Source organism: Asparagus officinalis, chromosome 3 (assembly GCF_001876935.1).
Source record: "Asparagus officinalis chromosome 3, Aspof.V1, whole genome shotgun sequence".
Lineage (NCBI taxonomy): Eukaryota > Viridiplantae > Streptophyta > Magnoliopsida > Asparagales > Asparagaceae > Asparagus > Asparagus officinalis.
Window position 1 is genome coordinate 46,950,105 of NC_033796.1, and position 22,688 is coordinate 46,972,792.

The window sequence follows — 22,688 nt, forward strand, 5'->3', positions numbered from 1 at the left end:
TAAACCTCGCCGGACTGCCGCCGCGTCGATAAGATCGAAACCCTCCCTTAGGGTTTTCGCTCAGGTGAACTGACTTTCAGCTATATCTGTTTTTTTTCTTTTTCGCTGTAGTTAGGATAAGTCTCTGTTGAAAATTATAGTTATTTTTGGCATTTGTTGTATCTGCGTTTAATCTCTGGGTTTGTTGACTGGCGTTGTTGAAAATTACAGTAGTAAATCTCTGGCTTTGTTAAAGAATTTTTTTTCAGAAACTAAAATTGATTTGTGCTCGTGTGAAAGAACAAAGAGATTGAAATAAGAACTTTGTGTTCATCGTTCTTCTCATTTGTTCGTGCTAGTTGCTTCACACGTTTCGAGCCGGATAATTACCGAAATCATCGTGCTATTTGCTGTTTGTTTTTTCTATGTTAAAAATGTTCGCTGCTTATCAATATAGTATGATTCAATATGGTATGGCTCCGTTCAACAGAAAATCTGATTTTAGCATTTGGAAACAAAAAATAAAATGCATCTTAATTCAACAGAAGTCTTTTAGAGCTGTTGGTCAGACTTATTTAACTTCTGACACTGAAAATAAACGGGCGAAAATGAACGAAAATGCTTTTTCCACAATTTATTTGAACCTATCTGACTCTGTGATTAGAAAAGTTAGAATTTTGGAATGTGCTAAAACCCTTTGGGATAAACTTGAAGAACTCTATACTAAAACCTCTTTGCCCAGTAAAATGTTTTTGCTTGAAATTTTTTTCAAATTTAGATTGGATATGTCTAAGGACATTGAGGAGAACCTAGATGTTTTCATAAAACTTATTTCAGATATTAAGTTAACTGGTGATAAACATATAGACGACTATATTCCTATTGCCCTTCTAAATGCTATTCCTGACTCATATAGTGATGTAAAATCTGCTATTAAATATGGTAGAGATGATATTACCCTTGACATTGTGGTTAATGGTCTTAAGAGTAAGGAATTAGATTTAAAACATTCTGGGGGAAATAAAAATTCTGGTGAGGTTATGCATGTGAGGGGTAGGCCTCAGAATAGGTCTAATAACCAAAAGAATTTTAGTAATGGGGAATCAAGTAAGAAAAAATTTGAAAATGGAAGGGGTAGATCTAAGTCCAGGTTTAAAGCTAAAAAATGCTATAATTGTCATGAAACTGGTCACTTTATTAAAGACTGTCCTAAGCCTAAGAAAAATCAGCAAAATGATCATGCTAATATGGCTGTATGTGAGGGCAAAATAGGTGAAATTTTCATGATTAATAATCTGTGTGATTATGCATATTTGAACTCTGTGTTATCTGATCCTTTGTGTAAATCAGATTGGTTGGTAGACTCTGGTTGTACTTTTCATATGACTCCTTTTAAAAACTTGTTTTCAAACTACAAGAAAATAGTATGACTCCTTTTAAAAACTTGTTTTCAAACTACAAGAAAATAGAGAATGGCTTTGTGTCAATGGCAAATAAAAAGAAATGTAATGTATTAGGAACTGGTGAAGTATGCCTTAGGTTTTCCTCTGGTTCTGTGTTTACTTTGAAGGATGTTAGGCATGTTCCTGATTTACGTTATAACTTGATTTCTTGTGCATCTCTAGAAAATGATGGTTTGGAGGGAAAATGGGGTAAAGGGGTTATGAAAATTCTGAAAGGGTCTCTTGTTGTTTTTACTGCTGAAAAACAAAATAATTTGTATGTTTGTCATGCTGAACCTGTGCTTGATTCTGTTAACTCTGTGATAGGTGATAAATCTGTTTTATGGCATAATAGATTAGGTCACATGAGTAATAAAGGATTAGAAATTTTGCATAAAGGAGGTCACTTTGGTAGTGATAAAATATCTCCCATCTCTTTCTGTGAATCTTGTGTGCTAGGAAAAGAACATAGGGTTACTTTTCCTACTTCTTCTTTTCCTAATCAGTCTAAGTGCACTAGTGTACTTGAATATTTGCATGCTGATGTGTGGGGTCCCTCTAGTGTGCCTACGCATGGAGGGAACTGCTGATGTGTGGGGTCCCTCTAGTGTGCCTACGCATGGAGGGAACCAATATTTTCTTTCCATAATTGATAATTATTCTAGGAAAGTTTGGGTTTTACTCATGAAACAAAAATTTAAAGTTTTTGATAAATTTAAAAACTGGAAAATTATGATTAAAAACCAAACGGTAAAGAAAATTAAAACTCTTAGGACAGACAATGATCTTGAGTTTTGTAACAAACAATTGAATGATTTGTGTACTACTTGTCCCTACACACCCCAGCAGAATGGGGTTGCTGAAAGAATGAATAGAACTCTTTTAGAGAGGGTGAGGGCTATGTTGGCCACATCTGGGCTCTCCAAGAAGTTCTGGGGAGAAGCTGTTTGTACTACGGCCTATTTGATTAATAGGTCTCCTTCTGTTCCCTTAGGAGGGAAATGCCCTGAATTTGTGTTCACGGGCAAACCTCTTGATTTAAATAATTTGAGAATTTTTGGGAGTGCTGGCTATGTGCATCAAAAGATTGATAAGTTAGAACCTAGATCTAAGAAATGTGTTTTCTTAGGATATCCTGAAGGGGTAAAAGGTTATAGGCTTTGGAATAAGAGTGAACCGGGGTTTAAGGTAGTGATAAGCAGAGATGTTGTTTTTAATAAAAATAAATTTCCTTGTTTACCTTTACATGTTCCTATTCCTGAAAATGATGCTCCAAATGAGGTGGAGCAAATGCCTATTATTAATCATCCCAAATCACTTTCTGAAGAAAAATTGAATGATACAATTATTAAAAATCAAGATGAGATTATTCCAAATGAGGTGGAGCATGATATGCAGGAAATAGATAACATGTATGATTTGAATGATTATTAACTCACTAGGGATAGAAATAAAAGAACCATTATTAGGAAACCTGAAAGATATAGAGATTGCAATTTGCTATGTCTAATGCAATAAAAGAACCATTAGGAATCCATTAGGAAACCATTAGGAAATAAAAGAATCCTAGGCATGAATATTATTAGGGACAAAAACAAATCTACTCTAGTTTTAAACCAAAGTTCATATGTTGAAAAAATGTTGAGTAAATTTGCTATGTCTAATGCCAAATCTGTGAATGTGCCTCTTGCTTTCCATTTTGTGTTAAGTAAGGATCAATCTCCTAATACTGAAACTGAAATAAATGATATGAAGAAGGTGCCATATTCGAATGCTATAGGATCGGTCATGTATCTCATGGTTAGTACTAGGCCTGACATTACATATGCGGTTAGTTGTTTGAGTAGATACATGTCAAACCCTGGTATGCCTTATTGGAATGCCTTGAAGTGGATTTTAAGATATTTAAAATCCTCTGTGGATGTAGGATTAACCTTCTCTAAGTGTTCTGAAGGTGTTAAACTTGTTGGCTATGTAGATTCCAATTATGCAAATGATAGAGATAATAGAAAATCTACTACTTCCTATGTGTTTACTTTGTGTGGCTCTTGCATAAGTTGGAAATCTCAACTTCAACCCATTGTTGCCTTATCTACTACTGAATCTGAGTATGTTGCTGCCACTGTAGCTTTTAAAGAAGCTATTTGGCTTAGGGGCCTTATATCTGAAATTTGTTTTCTTGATAAAAATGTGGTTGTATTTTCTGACAGTCAATCTGCTATTCAACTTTGCAAAAATCCTGTTTTTTATGATAGAACTAAACATATTGATGTCAGATTTTATTACATTCGGGATATAGTTGAAAAGGGTATTGTCAAGTAAGAGAAAATTCCCTCAGAATTTAATCCTGCTGACATGGGTACTAAGTGTTTGCCTGTTGAAAAATTTATATCGTGTCAAAGAATCTTGAATTTTGACTTTGGATAATTTTCTTATGCTCAGTGTGTTGCCATTGTGGCCTATTAACTTGCTTTGTGCTTGTTAGTAGCTTTGTGTTTTTTCCCTTTGAACTCGATGACCGTTTGGTAGAGTTCGATCCTTTGTGGACTTGGTATGCTTGGTGATTTTATCCTGATCTTTGTGATCTGAGTTTACTTCGTGTATTCTCTTCTATTGCTTGTATCTTCTTTGTGATCATACAGGTAATGATTTGGCGATGATGAGTCCTGCAGTTCCGTGTTTTTCCTCTGTGCACTACCTTGGGCCAAAGGTGGAGATTGTGGCTATTCTGTTGGCCCAAACTTTGGCCCGTTACCAAAAGGCCCATTTCCCTCTTTTATCTAATGTGCCCTAGCCACTCTCTTCCTCTCTCTATCCGATGGTTCTCACCTCCTCCCAGTCTTCGTGATCTGATGGCCGCCGCCTGTGAGTCCCATCTCTATCCGACCCCTTGCCTCTCTCCCGTGTCGGCTGCCCCCTTCCCTATATAAGGGTAATGGGTTGGTAGTAGCTCGGTAGAGGATAAAGAGGAAGAAGAGATAGTGAGGAGAAAACTGAGCTTGAGCTCCTCTGCTTTGTGTGATCTCCCTCCTTCTGTGAGTTTTGTGCTCCTGAGAGCTTTGTGCTCTCACCCCCTTTGTGCGATCCCCTTTGTGAATGACGGGTGGAGGAGATCAGTGAGCTCTCCTCTTTGAGTTCTTGGTGGTGCACTGTGAAGGAAGAACATGACTGATTTCAGCAGGCTTCTGAGCCAAACAGCGACGAACTAGATCCTTACATCTTGATAGTTCATTTTACTTAACAAGTTGTGTATCAGGCTCATCTCATACTCAAATATATTGTCTTCATTGTGACTGTCAAATTGACTAATTGGTCAATAACTTTTTTGGAGGGGAAAGTACCCAATGGATGATGACTTAAATTACCTTTGTCAGTGCAGGAAGATATGTGCTAGGGTATAGCTTACTATATATATACGAGGCATTGTCATGAAGGAAAGAGGTTCAGTCTTTGTCACAACATTCAATCCTAGCTATGTGCATGATCATTGTGGCTGCTATGGGCTTAATCACTTTAGGGGAGAACATTACATTAGGAATGTATATAGCCAAAAACTCCTAACAACTTCCATCCAACTTTTGATGCCTAAAACTCAAATACAAGCTCAATTGTTCACGACTCGGGTAACTGGTGTAGTCATCATAGTTATCCGCCTTTATTCATTGATACGGGATGAGAGCAAAGATCACCTGAACCAGTCAGAGGAGAACGATGAAGAATTTGGCGATGAAGCTTCCTTTAGCATCCGCTGATGTTGATATCCCGGTGGTTATCACAAAGAATTGATATCATGTTTGGTTGCAGAGAACGCAAGAGAATAGGAATATTGATGAGCACATAGGATATAGAGAAGCTTTTGCTTTCTTAGCAACCGCATGCAACATGTGCATCCATTCTCTTTTAAGATTAAGCTTAGTTTTTTTCCCCTTTCAAATGTGTGTAACTAATTAGGCATTGGAACTTGGAAGCATGGAAGGGGCAAACATACTGAACATTCACTAATTAATATATAAGGTGTTAAAATTTTGTGAGAAATGTTTATTTATTTCTATCTGCCATGATGCAATGTTTGGGGTTACCGGGGTTAAAGATGATATACTTATATTAATTGCAATATATTAGAAACTTTGTAAGATATAAAACTAGGGATTTTTTTAGTAACACGTATTTGCCTATTTGGGCCTCGGGTCTAAAAAAGAACATTACCCATCTTCAGGAAGACAATAAGAATAGACTCGACGCCCAAGTACGGGAACTCATGCCCATTATCATGCCCTTTGAGTCCACATCCACGAAGTATGGAGTGAGATTGAGACGCATACATTATGTTCTGATGCTGTACATGCCATGTCATTTTAATAAAATCCAGACGTACGCTTATTTCCATGCATCATATCCAGGCACAATATACGATAGTGGAAGATAAATAATGAAAAGGTTTTAAAAAAAACCGTTATATAACCTGTTATAATCCTTTTGTTGGGGATTCGAAACAATCAATCGAATCCTTGCTCTTCCGGACCTTGTGTTGAAAGTAGGAAAGTAGGAATAATACCACAAATAAAGATTTAATTTTGCAAAAAACAGTAAAGGAGAAGAACACACAGATTTAACGAGGTTCGGCAACGTGCCTACGTCCTCGGGAGCCACACCACACAATCTCTTTATTAATTGAAGAAGAAAATACAAGCTCTCAAACAATGGATTAATCTCTCTGAGATTCTCTCTCTCTTTGCAGTCAAAAAAGCTCTCTTTTTGATGTAGTGCAAACCCTAAAATCGTTTGGGGTATATATAGAATCCTGGTTGAAACAGAATCCCAAAAGGAACTTTGCGGTCGACCACAGCGGTCACGCCGGTCGACCGGCCAGAGCGTCAGAAACTTCTCAGTTTCCTGCAGTGCACGCGGTCGACCGGATCTGCCACTGCGGTCGACCGCCCAGTCTTCTGACTGTTTTCTTCGTCTTTTCGATTGCAGCTTTGGGTCTACACACTTAGACTAACAATCTCCCACTTGGAGACCAAAGCGTCATCAACGAGCTCACCCGAACTCTCCCCTTCTTCGCATGTATCTTTTCCCCCGAAAAAGTTCTTCCTTCAATCAAAACAATATCCCGGCGATCTCGCCGATCCTCGTAGTGTGGCTCCGCCTTCGTCTTCTACTCGTGAAGGCTAACTGAAGTTGTGCACAACTCCAGTTTCTCAATGGTGACTGCATTCGTCAACATGTCCGCCGGATTTTGACTCCCCAAAATCTTCATTAAATGCAACTTTCCGTCCTCAACCAGCGAGCGTATAAAATGGTATTTGACGTCGATGTGCTTCGTTCTGGCATGATATACTGGATTCTTGGCAAGATGTATAGCGCTCTGGCTATCACAATAAAGAACTCCTCTCCCTTGCTTCAGATCCAACTCTTCCAAGCACCCGTTTAACCAGATCATCTCCTTGCTTGCTTCAGTCACCGCGACATACTCAGCCTCGGTTGTAGACAAAGTCACAATCTTCTGCAGACGTGAGACCCAGCTCACTGCTGTCGACGCTAAGGTATAAACATACCCCGTGGTGCTTCGCCTCGTATCATGATCACCGGCGAAGTCCGTATCCACGTATCCTTGCAGTACCAATTCCTTCCTCCTGAAACATAGTGGTTTTTTTGTTGTCCCTCTCAAGTACCGCATTATCCACTTTACAGCCTCCTAATGCTGCTTCCCTGGATTGCTTGCAAATCTGCTCACAACTCCCACTGCATGGGCGATGTCCGGCCTCGTGCAAACCATTGCGTACATGAGACTCCCAATGGCCGAAGAATATGGTACTCTGCTCATATGCTCTCTATCTGCATCTGTCTTAGGCGATTGCTCCTCAGATAGCTTGAACTGACTTCCAAGGGGTGTGCTAACAACTTTAGCATTCTGCATGTTGAACCTCTGAAGTACCTTCTCAATGTATTCAGCTTGGCTCAATTTCAATGTTCCTTCAGCTTCATCCCTACTGATTCGCATCCCTAGAATCTGCTTCGCTGCACCCAGATCCTTCATCGTAAATTCCTTTGCTAGCTGCCTCTTCAAACTGTTTATCTCTTCTAAACATGGTCCTGCTACCAACATGTCATCAACATATAATAACAAAATAATAAAGCTGGACTCGAACCTTTTGAAATAACAGCAATGATCCGAATTACATCTTCTGTAGCCATTGTTCTGCATGAAGTTATCAAACTTCTTATACCACTGTCTCGGAGTCTGTTTCAAACCATATAAGCTCTTCTTGAGATTGCACACCATCTCTTCCTTTCCTTCTTCAATGAAGCCAACAGGTTGCTTCATGTAGATTTCTTCATCCAAGTCACCATGAAGAAAGACAGTCTTCACATCTAACTGCTCAAGGAAGAGGTCTTCTACAGCTACCAAACTCAACACCACTCTGATGGTTGTGAGTTTCACAACAGGGGAAAATATCTCCATGTAGTCTACTTCTTCTCGCTGTTGAAACCCCTTCACAACTAATCTGGCCTTGAATCTCTTGCTTCCATCACTTTCCTGCTTGACCCGGTAGACCCATTTATTGTGCAAGGCTTTCTTCTGTGCAGATAGCTGGGCTAACTCCCATGTCTCATTAGTGAGTAGAGAATCCATCTCCTCCTGCATCACATGCTCCCACTGCTGAGATTCACTCACTTGCACTGCCTCTTCATAACACTCCGGCTCTCCGCTATCTGTTAAGAGTAGATAATCAAGTGACGAGAGGTATTTGGGATTTGGTTTGGGTACCCTGGATGACCTCCTAAGCTCCACACCCTGGGTAGTAGCTTCTGTACCTATAGTCTCCTCCGTTCTACGGTCAGAACTGACATCGTCGCCCCCATCTGGAAGTTCCTCCAAATCTATGTACTCGGATCCACCTGTATCCGTAGTGCTGCTCCTACTGCTTTGGCTATCCTAGGCATTGTCCCTGTCCTTGTACATCACCTCCTCATTGAATATCACATCCCGGCTCCTGATGATCTTCTTGTTCTTTTCATCCCAAAGGCGATACCCAAACTCATCAATGCCGTATCCAATGAATGTGCACTTCTGTGACTTAGCTTCTAGCTTGTCCCTGACATGGTCACTGATATGAACATAATCCACGCAACCAAATACCCGCAAGTGTGAGAGATTTATCTTCTTTCCACTCCAAACCTCCTCTGGAATCCCAAAATCTAATGGAACTGATGGCCCGTGATTAATCAGGTAGGCTACCGTATGCACCGCATCCGTCCAAAATGTCTTAGGCATACCTGCATGTAGTCGCATGCTCCGCGCACGCTCTGTCAAGGTCCTGTTCATTCTCTCTGCAATGTCGTTCTGCTGCGGTGTCCCTGGAGTAGTCCTCTCTAAGCGAATCCCATTCGTAGCACAAAACCTCTTGTACTCCTCCAGCTCATATTCTCCACCATTATCTGATCTCAAGTACTTTATCTTCAGATCTGTCTCGTTCTCGACCATGGCCTTCCACTTCTTGAAGATTTCGAACACCTCTGACTTGTGCTTCATGAAGTAAACTCATACCTTCCTCGAGTGATCGTCGATAAAGGTGACGTAGTATCTTGAACCGCCAAAAGAAGACACACTGGCTGGACCCCATACATCTGTATGAATCAACTCTAGCTTCTGAGCCTTAGGTGGCCTTCCACCCTTCTGGAAACTAACCCTCTTCTGCTTCCCAAAGATGCAGTCTTCACAAACCCCGACTTCCACGGTGTCGATCCCGGTTAGCTTTCCTTGTGAATGTAGAATTTTCATCCCTTTCTCGCTCATGTGCCCCAGCCTATTGTGCCACAGATCTGTACTCTCCTTGCCAGCTGCAATTGCGAGGGTGTCACTCGCATGTTTTATTACCTCGGGCAACAACCATAGTACCGTTGGAGATTCTCCACGAATCCCCGGTGAATGTCGAAACATAGCCTTCTGCTCCAAGCTGTCCCACCGAAACAAGATTCCTCTTCAGCTTCGGCACGTGTCTCACGTTCTTCAAATTCCACTTAGAGCCCTTTATCTGTATCTGAACGTCGCCCTTTCCAACAATATTACAAGGTTCATTGTCCCCCAAGTATACTTTACCAAAGTCCCCTGCTACATAGTTCTGAAGTAGTTTCCTATTAGCAGTGGCGTGGAATGAAGCTCCTGAGTCGATGATCCAAGAATCAGAATCGCTATCTATAGCAAGGATCAAGGCATCCTGCACGATATGAGCCTCCTGCTTACCCGCATCCTTCTTTGGTGCTTTACAGACCGAAGACATATGGCCCTCCTGGCCACAGTTCTAACATTTCCCTTTGATAGACCTAACCTTCGAGTTCGGCCTCTTCTTCACTGATTTCGACCGATTCTTGTTCTGGTTCCCTTTCTTCTGGCTTCTGCCTCTCTGCTCGAAACTTAGGGCTGAACCTGAACCTTCTGATTCGGACGATTTCCTTCTAACCTCCTCGGATAGAATCATGCTAACAACCTCATTCAGCTTCAACTTCTCTTTACCCGCCGAATTGCTAATTGCCGTCACACAACCTGCCCAACTATCCGGCAACTGCGATAGTAGTAGAAGGGCCTGCACTTCGTCATCGAACGTGATGTCCACGGAGATAAGTTGATCAACAATCGTGTTGAACTCGCTGAGGTGCATCGTAAAGGACTGTCCTTCTGCCATCTTGAGGTTGAAAAGAGTTTTGACTAGATGCACCTTGTTTGCTACCGACGGTTGCTCGTACATCTTCGTGAGCGCTTCCATAAGCCCCACCGTCGTCTTCTCCTTCAGAATATTGTGGGCTACTAATTTGGCGAGCGACAACTGGATTTGCCCTAGAGCCTTCCTATCCAGTACCTCTCAATCACCATCTGACTCATCTTTCTTCTTTCCCTTTTCCTTACCTATCAACGGGCGATACAAGTCCTTCTGGTACAGATAGTCCTCCATCTGCGACTTCCAGTAGGCGAAGTCTGAACCGTCAAACTTCTCGATCTTTGATTTGCTTTCCTCTGCCATGGCTTTCACACAAATTGCTGAACGAAGCTCTGATACCAGTTGTTGGGGATTCGAAACAATCAATCGAACCCTTGCCCTTCTGGACCTTGTGTTGAAAGTAGGAAAGTAGGAATAATACCACGAATAAAGATCTAATCTTGCAAAAAACAGTAAAGGAGAAGAACACACAGATTTAACGAGGTTCGGCAACGTGCCTACGTCATCGGGAGCCACACCACACAATCTCTTTATTAATTGAAGAAGAAAATACAAGCTCTCAAACAAGTGATTAATCTCTCTGAGATTCTCTCTCTCTTTGCAGTCAAAAAGCTCTCTTTTTGATGTAGTACAAACCCTAAAATTGTTTGGTGTATATATAGAATCCTGGGTGAAACAGATTCCTAAACAAAACAGGATTCTGTTTGACTGCGTCGCGGTCGACCGACCCGGTTGACCGATCAGATTCCAGAGAGTTTGGCGGTCGACCGGCGCGGTCGACCGATGGCAAAACCCGAGAGTAGGACCGATCAGATTCCAGAGAGTTTGGCGGTCGACCGGCGCGGTCGACCGATGGCAAAACCCGAGAGTAGTTTTCCTACAGGGTTTTGGCGGTCGACCGGGTCGGTCGACCGCGACCTGATCCAGGCTCTCCCAGCCCCCTGTGCACGTTCGCGGTCGACCGACCCGGTCGACCGCAGATCTGTCTGCTCGATTTTCTGTCTTTTTGATTCCAGCTCTTGTCTCGAACTTTGGGTCTACACCTTAGACACTTAACGGTGCCCTTTTGTTAGGTAATACACTCATTTAACGTAAAATTGTTTTAACCAAAAAACACGTTATATTGTGCTAAATGTGTGTTAGGTTATATAATTAGTCATATGGTAGAAAACATTAAATTCTAAACGGAACATCCTAGATGAATTTTGTTCCGTCTAGCATGCTCACATTCTAGACGGAAATAGTTCCTCTAAAATGTTCCGTCTAGGATGTGCGTATTCTAGACGGATATTCCGTCAAGGATAACATCTTAAATGGATAATTACTTCTTATATTTTAATTATTTATGGGTCCTATTTTTCTAGACGGAAATTTCTATCGGGGATGCTTCATGGATGGAAAACCCATCTACAATAGTGGGACCCATGTGGAAATTGTTTTCCCCTTCATATTTTAAACTCTTTAATTTTCCAATCCCATCTCCCAAACTTTACAAAACCTAAGTCAAATCCCCCACCCCTTCCTCTGGCCTCGCCCTCCAAGCCCTGACGCCTCCAACGCACCACCGCCGTCCTCCAACACTATAAAATTTTCCTCAGTAGCTTGGATTTTCATTCAGTTGTATGATATTGTTGTTCCATTAACACATTTGTATGTAGTCCTGGCACATATGTTTGTATGAATGAGTTAATTTATTGATTAACAGGAAATTTGTCACAGATCATGAGAAGTGCGTCTTTCCTTCGACGTTACTGATGTTGCTTAATTTGTTTATGGTTGTCCCTGAGTTAATTGAATTGTAAATTTTATTTGTTACTTCCTTAAAGATTTGTTCATGCTTGATATCGACATCATGATGTTAACCTTTTTGTTGAAAGGCTGCTACAAGTGTTCTATTAATATGAGTTTGCGGTTAGCCTTTGTCAGGTTATATGGTTTGGGTTTGAACCATAAAATTATTGTCTGATCCATCAATTGGTTAGGCTAGCTTGTGGATTGTTCCCAAGTGAAGGTAATAATTATACATAAGGATCGGTTCTCATTACAACTTAGAATAAAGATTTGTATTGGACTTACGTCTAATTTTTGCATGATACATGATAGCTAGATTTTGAAGCTGTGGTATTTCGTATGGATTGATTCTGCATGATGTCATGAAGAATTATGATTTATTGAATTTATTTCTAGTATGTTTGCAGTCTTGGAGCTTTTATCTAGTTACTTGGATGCTTCATTGATAGATTTTCAATTTTCTTTAATTTTGACATTTAGAGGGAATTTTCTTGATTCTAATACTTGTGCTGTATGCAGGTCTCAACAAATCTAAGGGAGAAGCCTATTTCTTCTACCAACAAATTTGAGATGTGGGAAGATGCGCTAGAACATGCTGTATGTATTGAAGGTGTTCGACAAGCTTCAAAGATAAGAGGATGAAGATGATGCTTCTTAAACAATTTGCACTTGTGCTTTATAAGTCATTGAATTAGTATTGGAACCTCAGTGCTTGTAATAATATTTCTTCTATATTTTATACAATTATTACTATGGTTGCTTGAATATTTTTGTATCTATGTTATATTTTCTTACATAACATATATATGTTAATCATGTGATTGAATACGAAATCAAAAGCTAGAGGGTATAGAAAGTCAATTTTCTTTTTTTTAATATTTTTTTCAAAAATTTGAAACATGCTAGATGTAATTTCCATCTAAGATGCTAGAGCAACCTAAATCTGTCTAGGATACATCCTAGACCAAAGTCCATCTAGTATGTTCATCCTAGACAGAATTCTATCTAAAATGGTGCATCCGAGATGGAAACATCCTAAAGAGAGCATCCTAGATGGATGGAAGTTCATCTAGGATGAGCAACCTAGACAGATTTCGGGGCATCCGAGACTTATTTTTTTCATCTAGGATGCTCAATTTTCTGTTAGTTACAAGTTTGTAGGTTAAATTGCATTTTTGATTAGGATGCGTGAATGCATCTCTATCGTCCAAATCATTTAAACCTCATCCCTTTTAGTTCAGATCACCCTATTTTTTCTTGCGAATGTTTCGGGTTCTTTTGTATTGCAATTGATGCAGATTACAATAAAAATACATTGGAACAAAAAAATTTATATTTCATGGGGTTCTTTTCTGTGTGTCGGTGAAGAGTCAATCTTGTACTCCGATGATACGCCGATAGACAATGGGTCTTTTGCTATTGATGAGAGTTGAATTACTTGGAAGCAAACTCAGTCTTATCTTAGCAATATTTCTCAATGGAATCGTAACTACAATGCATGTGCTGATTCTTCTGCCAAACTTTTTGAACCTTTTAAAATTGATGATCTCCTCTCCTTTTATAGGCTAAAAAAGAGATTTAATGGCCCCTTTAATTGTGGGTTAAGTGACCATTAAAATAGGAGTTAGTGGGAAGTGGTTATTCCCCTGAAAATAGTTTTGAAACGGCTATTTGAGTGAAATTTGTGGACTTGGGGAGGTTCGCTGAAGACATGGGTGAAGGTCACTACGACGTGGGCGGGGTCTTCTTCGAAAGTGGATGCCTTGGACCACTTGGATTGACATGGGAGAGGTTCATTGGTTGGTGAGCTTTGCCTATGCGTTCGAATTTGACACAGAATTTGACTCTAAGCTTGGCCGACCAATGACGCCTTTTGACTCGGCCTGTGGCATGTTAAGGGAGTCAAATTGTGTTTTGACTTGGTCAAGTCAAGTCCATGTGAGCTGCTTGGCGATGTTCGCTTTAGTCATCAGGCAACTTTTGCTGCAGCTTGTTATGGGCTTGACTTTGGGCCCATTCGAAGTGTTTAGCTCATGGGAGTTTACTTATTATATCTAAGCTGATCATCGTTCTAAGTAAAAATATATTTTGACCGTTTATAATGAATATGCAATCTTTTCACCTCCTCCAACCCAAACCCTAACTCCTTACCTTTGAAACTCCTTTGGCTATCGGCTTCTGCGACTCCGGTGAGGTAAATTTTTTATTTTTCAGTTATGTATTGCATCTCATTATATCCTTTAAATAAGAAGTGATTCTAAAATTACCTTCCAAAGTCCAATCTTTTATATTGTCAATTTACCGTAAATCATACCAAACTTATTGCTACATTACTTTATCCTTCAACATAATTTTTTAAGATCTGTCACAAAATTAGAGTTCATAGATTAATTAGTGGGTTAATTGTGCAGATGAGATAATTACTTTTAGTTGTTACTTTATTATGATTTGGATAATTACTTTTAATTATAACTTGATTTTGATTAGGTTTTAGTTTTTTTAGTTTTCAATTAATACTAGATTTTGTGAAATTAAGTTTTTACGCAATCTCTGTATATAAAAAATATCTTACTTTTGTTATAGAATCATGTTTAGTTTGGTTGATGTAGTGAACTTGATTAGGAATTAGAATATTTTTGTGAAGTTAAGAACTCAAGAGTTGGAAGTGTTTGGTTTATTTTAGACTTATTTTTATTGCCTTAAACTCAACAATGTTAACGTATTTGATTATTTGATGATACTTTTTAGAATGGTTGTTAGTTATATATAACTAACTTTTGCTAAGAAAGTATGATCCTATTTTTTTATATCTGATAATTGTGACGTTATGTTTGAAAATTTTGATGATTCGTATTAAAGTTATTATGAATTATTAGTATTTATATAATATCTAAATAATTAATAAACAATATAACATACATCAAGCATTATATTTTTTTACGTTTTTTCCTTAACCCTTAACAGGAAGTCTAGATTTACATAAGCCATTATCATTATTTTTAACATTATAATCGAATACACAAATATATGTCTAAAAGTCTCAATAAATAAGCTGGTCCAAGGACATATATCTCAGAGTCAACAATTTTAAAATACATTTCTTTTCCTTTAAAAATTATTTGTTTCCCCTATCAAGTAACTTATGCTTTTTATTTTTTGAATTTTAATCTTTTCTAGTGCAATTGTTTTGAAAATTATTAGTCGGGTAATCTACATATTATCCTTTACTACTATTTTAGAAAGGCTCTTTTCTGGTGTTCGACCCATATGTTAGTCACCCTTTAATAAAATTCCAATCACATACCGAAAAGTATGCATACAACTTTCAATAATTTAATTATAATTTAATATAGGGACAAGTTTGGAAAACAAAAGCAACAATTGTTGGAGTTGGCTCAATTTCCAACTCAATTATTGCTGTAATTTTATGCATGCAGATACAATTTTGCATGGTCTTTTTGGGCATGATGAAGTCATTGTTTGCCTCGAAACTCTACATGAAAGATGTAGAGGTGCATGCATAGTTTACTTCAAGATTTAAAGCATAGGAATCGGAGTAGTATTGATGGAGTTATGGTCAGTCAAAGTACCATATTCAAATCTGAACAGATTTCTGCATTCCCAAGCATCTTGGAAGATGAAAATGTGGACTAGAAGGTTTATCGAGGCCTATAAATTAGCATGCTATCATTTTGAAGTTGTAATCTAAGTTTTTTACTTGTTCTCTTGAAAGTATAGAGAGTTAGAGTGAAGAAGAGTCTTATGTGTTGTAGAGATCTCTAGTGTTGAGTTAATATAGAAGGAGCGTGTGTGAGGGTTGTGTGGAAGTCGACGTTGTGGGGTGTGTCGTGTGTGTCTTGTACCCATTTGTTGATTCCATTATAGTGAACTATCCTTCGAGCTCCGAGCTCAACCCATGGTTTTTCTCATTTGGGTTTTCCACATAAACCTTGTGTCCATTCTTTGTGTGATTATCTTTTATCTTTTTGTCATTAAGAACAAGACCCTGAAGTGGTGTTGAGAATTTTCGTGGTTCGTCAACACCAACAAGTGGTATCAGAACGAGGTTATGGTGTTCTTAATGGCTGAAGACAAATCGATAATCGGCGGTGTGAAGGTTGAGTTGAAGCCATTCGATGGGCGAAGCAATTTCACACTATGGCAACGCAAGATGAAGAATATATTGATTCAGCAAGATCTACACATATGCATTATGGGGGTTGAGCACAAGACGGAAATAATGTCTATGGAGGCTTGGAACAAGGCAGACCTCAAGGCGATGAGCTCGATTGAGCTGCACTTATCCGACAAAGTCACCTATAACGTGATGGAGGAGACTACCTCCAAGGGCACATGGGAGAAGTTAAAGAATCTCTACATAGGAAAGACTCTCTCTAATAAGCTTTTCTTAAAATATGAATTGTTTAATCTTCGTATAGAAGATGGAGATGATATTATGGAGCATCTTAATATGTTTAACCGTTGTATAACAGATTTGTTGTGAGTGGAGGTCAAGTTTGAAGAAGAGGATAAAGCTTTGCTATTACTATGATCCTTGTCGTCGTTATTCAAACATTTCTGGACCACACTCATGTTTGTCAAGGAGACTCTTCGGTTTGAAGAGGTTGCTTAAGACATCATCTCTCATGTCAAAATGAACAAGAGCACGGGAGCTGACTTAAAAAATGAAGGCCTACTCGTTAAGGGGTTGAACGATCGGGGTCGATCCAAGGAGAAATGTGCCAAGTTGGACAATCGTAGGAGATCTAAATCCAAGAGCCACAAGGATAAGGAGTGTTATTACTGCCATAAGAAAGGTCATTTCAAGTAGAACTGTAGAAAGTTCAAGGCAGATCAGAAAGAAGGGAAAAAAAATCTAAAACCACCTCTATGGATGGAGTTGCCACGGAGAATAGTGCCAAGCTTCTTTCATTTTCGTCGGGTAAAACCATTTCTAATTCTTGGATTCTTGATTCAGGTTTCTCTTTCCATATGTGTGAAAATAAGTTTTGGTTCGACACATATAAAAAGAAGGATGGAGGTTAAGTCTTCATGGGGAATAATACCGCATGCAAGGTCATCAGCATTAGCACAGTGAAAGTGAAGATGTATGATGGCATCATTCGCACTTTCGGCAACGTGGAACATGTTCCTACACTCAAGAAAAACCGGATTTCTTTGGGTACTCTAGATGCATGTGGCCTCACCTACTCCTCAGGAGGAGACAAGATCAAGATTTGTAAGGGCTCAAAGGTGATCATGCGAGGAGAGAAGCTTCCCCAACAACTTGTACAAGCTTCTAGGAGATACTGTCTCAGGTGAAGTTGTTGTATCCACTACTTCTAAAGAGGACCCCAAGATTGACTCTAAGAAATACTCGGCTCATTTATGGTATCTTCGTCTTGGCCATATGAGTGAGTGGGCTATGGAGGAGCTGTACAAGAGGAAGTTGTTGAAGAACATGTAAACTTTCAAGTTGGTTTTTTGTAAGTATTGCGTACTGGGAAAGTAATGCAAGGTCTCATTCAAGCCTACAAACAAGGAGAATCGTGCAAAGAGGATTCTCGACTATATTCACTCTGATGTATAGGGGCTGACACCGATAAAATCTTATTGTGGTGCTCGCTATTTTGTCACATTCGTGGATGACTATTCGTAAAAAAATTTGGGTTTACTTCATGCGGGAGAAATCCGAGGTCTTTGAGAAGTTCAAAGAATGGAAGGTGGAAGTAGAGAACCAAACTGGACAGAAGATCAAGTATTTGCGAAGTGACAACAGAGGTGAATATCGTGATGGGCGATTCCTAGTGTTTTGCAAGCAAGAAGGCATTACACGACACTTTACCGTGAAGAAAACTCCACAACAGAATGACGCAACGGAAAGGATAAACCAGGCTCTCATGGAGAAAGAAAGATTCATGAGACTTTATACAGGATTGCTCGAGTCTTTTGGGCTGAATCCATTAACCATACTGCCTACTTGGTTAATCGATCATCATCTAAATTGTTGAACTTCAAATGCACCGAAGAAGTATGGTCTGACAAAGAAGTTGACTATTCTACTTTGAAGGTTTTCGTATGCAAGGCGTATGTTCATATTCTGAGTGACAAACGGAACAAGTTGAAGCCAAAGTCACTCGAGTGTATTTTTCTCTGTTTCGAGAAGGGAGTGAAAGGCTACAAGCTGTGTGATCCAAAAAACAAGAAGAAAGTGCTGAGTAGAGATATTGTGTTTGTAGACGGTAAAAAATACCTCTATGGGTCTACAGGGAATTTGTCTAGGAGAAGAGTTCGCACGCCCACCCTTTCGAGATTTGAAAGCACGGTAAATCCCAATGGAGGAAAACGGCTGATTTAGAAGGGCGGAGTTGCCCACGTGACCACGACTGCCCTCGAAAGGCGAAAACCCTAACGGACAGGAAACGGGGCCACGATCAAATTCGACGGCCCAGATCACCCTCAGTGCATCGAAGGGACCGAGATTAGCGTTGGAATCCGACGGTTGAGTCCGAGAACCACGGCCACGATACGTCGCAGGGCGAAACGCACGAGGATCGTGCTGTCAAGTCACGATCGCCACGATCCAATGTCTTAGCTGGGAAGCACGAGGCTCTGTCAGCAGACGCGTGGCTCATCTCTCGTCAGATCCGGTTCCGCCTACAAAAGGAAGGGTTTCGCCTGCAAATACTGGGCATAACCCCACGAGTCGCGCGAGAATTGGCTCTCAAAAATTAATTTCGCCTTGACGATGCATTCGCCCTCAAAGGTAAAATTACGAACAAAGCCAAAAGAATGACCTTGCTTAAACGGTTGAAACCCACGCCCCAGATGGCTAAGGGTTAGAGCAGAAATCTTAGCATTAAGCCTAAGAGAAACTGTTCGACAACTCATCATACTGAGGAGAATAGTATGGCTAGCCCGATTCAAACGGTAATCGGTAAAGGCACATCAAACCCGTTGATAGCTGAGGGTTTGCTAAAAATCCTAAGAGAAATCGAAGGCACTTGCTTCGCCAACAGTTTCTTCATTCAAAGTGTTCCAGACCACACGCAAGCCAGTTTAGGTCCGAAAACTTTGAAGGGGGTCTTGTAGACGGTAAAAAATACCTCTATGGGTCTACAGGGAATTTGTCTACGAGAAGAGTTCGCACGCCCAGTTCTCTGACACGGACCTAAACCGCGTAGACGTCGACTGTGCTCAAATCCAGGTTCGCCTAACGGTCGACTCGCCAGCATGAGTCAGGAGCGATCAGGATGGCGGAAATTTGCTCTTCGCTCAACTCGCCTGCCCGAGTTCGGAGTCGAATCCGCCAGCAAGCCCCAAAACCGTCAGTACAGCTGGGTATCCACTACCCCACGTGCTGAGGTGGGCCTTCCCACCTCTCTCGACCCAAAGGGAGAGAGAGCACAGTACCCCAGGGCCGTCAAAACGGCCGCCCACAGTGCGCACAGCGCGAAGGAGCTGGACAGGTGTCGAGTCAACCTGAGCATTCATAAATGCGACTCACCTCGGCTGTCTGAGTCTGGAGCTGGGTCCGCCGGCACTCGGCAAGCTGGCTAGACTCACTCGAGTACTGTACACCTACTTCACCGCCTCTCCTGACCGGAAAGGAGAAAGCGTCGTGCTCAAAGCACGCCGGGCGGTCACGCACAGTACTGGTGATCGGACAGACGCCTCATCGATCTGCGGACTCATAAATGCGGTTCATTAATGCTGGTCAAATCCACTCGGATAGTAGTCGTTTGTTGCCTCACATACAAGAATGGGCCTTCCCATCGTAGGTGACAGGACATAAAGCACAATCCCTGGAATGACCGATCATGGTTTCGAGGAACAGCTAGACGTCTCTGAAGAAGATGTGGTCACATCCCACAATTCAAGGAGGAGTCAAGTTGTCCTTCTCCCATTTAAAAGCCTCTTCCGGCACACTGGAGAGGAGGTCGCAAAACTTAGGAAAAAGAGTTGAGACCAAGCTCTCTGCACAACTTTCTTTGCATTGCAGCACTACTGCTTAGTTCCGAGCTCCGATCGCCGGCGAACTAAACAGACCCGAACTCTCTCAAGTTGAGCTTCTACTGCGAACTGAAGCTCTCCAGCAACCTCATTCGAACGGTCCAAGGGAAGCAGACTCGACCCGAGCATCGAGCGAAGCATCCTGTAGCCACCTAAAAGTCCCCACACAAAACAAAGAGGACCTTCCCTCTGCTTCTGTTATAACTATTTGATCATTAGTTTGTAATAAGCCTTCTTATAAATACAAACGAAACTCCCTCTTTCGGGAAATCAAATATCCACCCTACACTGACCTTAAAGGTAAAGGAAAAGTAGGATAGAATCAAAGTTACTTTTATGAGTTGAGCCTCGGGGAGCCGCTCATTTGATTCCCACTTTCTTAAAGAAGCTTTTTTCAAATGACAAGCTTTTATAAAGCTACTTTTGAAAAGTAGATGCCTGGCTCTGCCATGTGTCTTTTATTCTATGTATTTTATTCTCTCCCAGTCTATATAAGAGGAGAAACTCTGTATTGTAAGGTGTGCGTTTCTCAGTCTATGTTTTTATTTTCAAAGTCAGTGTGAGTTTGTTGTGTGTTAAGTTCTCTTGTAAGAAATTCTATAAATAAAGATTGTGGAAGAAGAAGTTATCCTAAGAGTGGGTAGCCGAACTTTGTAAGTTCTTTCGTTCTACTTAGATTGTATTTCAATTTTATGCATGTTTAAAATTGGTATCAGAGCACTTCTATTTTTCATGCATGATGTAAACCATGGGCCTCACAATTAGAATTTGCTTTAAGTGTCCTATACAAAGCCCTTCCATTTGAGAGAAACATTTTTCTCTCGGTCAGCAAGAAAATCATAGAGGAGAGAGAGCAATGGGAGTGGATCAAATTAGGAGGGGGCACCTCTAAGGGCAGGTGTTCCTCAACTTGCTTTATCTTTTCAAACATATCACTTTTCTTATAGATCTCAGTTAGGTTCTCATTTATATTGATTTAAACATTTTTTTTGGTTTGACCTTGATAGAAAAATGTGAGATGAGCAATAATATATCTAGGGGTGTTCAACCGGCTCGGCCCGGCCCGAAAAACCATGTCTGGGCCCGGCAAAAAAGGGGTACTCGGACCCGGGCCCGAGTGGACTGGGTAGTAGGCCAGCTCGGTTTATTTTCATTTTTTGCTTAAAAAATTAGTTTTTTGTAAAAAAAAAAATTCAAGAGTAATTAAAAATAAAATATGCAAAATTTTGAGAAAAAAATCAATCATATTATTAATCACTTTGATGATTGGGAGAGTAGAGACTGACGGATGTCTCCTCGAGACGTTGCCGCTTGAGCTCTATTATGCTTTTCAAAATGGCGTTTGAGGTGGTTGGTGCCGCTTTTTATGATGAGCTTGGAAAATATGACCACACAATGCACATTTAGCTTTCTCGGTGAGAAGTTTACCGTGTTGATCCTTGGTGACTTCTATCTTCTCAAAAAAAGTTACACACATCGGATCTTGGCCTTTTAGGAGCTCTAGGTGTGTGATCATCACCACTAGATTTGGGATCAACATCGGTAGGAGGAGTAGCTGTAGATGTAGTAGGAGTAGGAGTAGAACTCATTTCAATATTGGGAGTTGGAACTTACCCTTCATAATCGGAGGAGGAAGCCATTTGATTGGAGAAATAGAGAGTGAAAGAGAGAATAAGAGAGTATTAGAGAGTATAAGATAGTTGTAGGCATTAAAAATGCCGAACTTCAAGATATGATAAATCAGGTCCGAAGCTTATCATTAGAAACGATGTTTGAAACTCGTCGTTGGAAACAAGGTTCGAAACTCGTCATTGGAAACGAGGTTCGAAGCTCATCCTTGAAAACGAGGCTCGAAACTCATCCTTGAAAACGAGGCTCGAAACTCGTCATTAGAAACGAGGTTCGAAGCTCGTCATTGGATACGAGGTTCAAAGTTCGTCATTGGATACGAGGTTCGAAGTTCGTCATTGGAGGTGAAGTTCGTCAATGAAGACAAAGCTTATCATCAGACGTAAAGCTCGTTAGTGAAGATGAGGCACGTCAAAATGGAATTCACAAGACTTGCTACGCAGTTGGACTTAGCTATCTGATGAGCAAAATCCGCAAGCGCACGGACTCGTTGTAGCTATCAAGGTCGATCCCACAAGGACTAGGGTTAATTACCAAATCTCACGTTATTCGACTAGCTAAATCAATGAGTAAATTAGAAGAGATTTAATAAAAAATAAAATAAACAACTAATCGGATGGAATTCAATATAATGAAGGACTAGGATTGGGTTATCACCACAACTTAGGTGTTCAATGATGAATTATTTCAATTCTTGGTGTTGGTTTAATCTAGAAAGGGTGAATTAGCCTAAATTAATCTAAAGCCTCTTTCAAAGTCTAAAGATCGTGCCTAATCAATCCCAATTAACCTACTTTCGTGGAATCAAGATTAAATTAAACCCATTAAGCTTTATGCTAATCCAAATCAAATCCCCAAGGAATCTAGCCTACTTTCGTGGTTCGAGCTCCCTGCTTAATTTCTAGAGATCCGGTATTAATCTTCACCTTTCAGTCCTTCAATTAATTACCTATGATTGCTAATACGGTGATCAAGCGAATCAACAAAATTAAAACACAAGAAATTAAGTTTAAAGATCTAAACTTTCACCAAGAACATATATTAATTCATCATCAATCACCAAAAAGTTGGGTTCTTTCCCAACCCTAGACAAGAAATCTACTCACACATGATT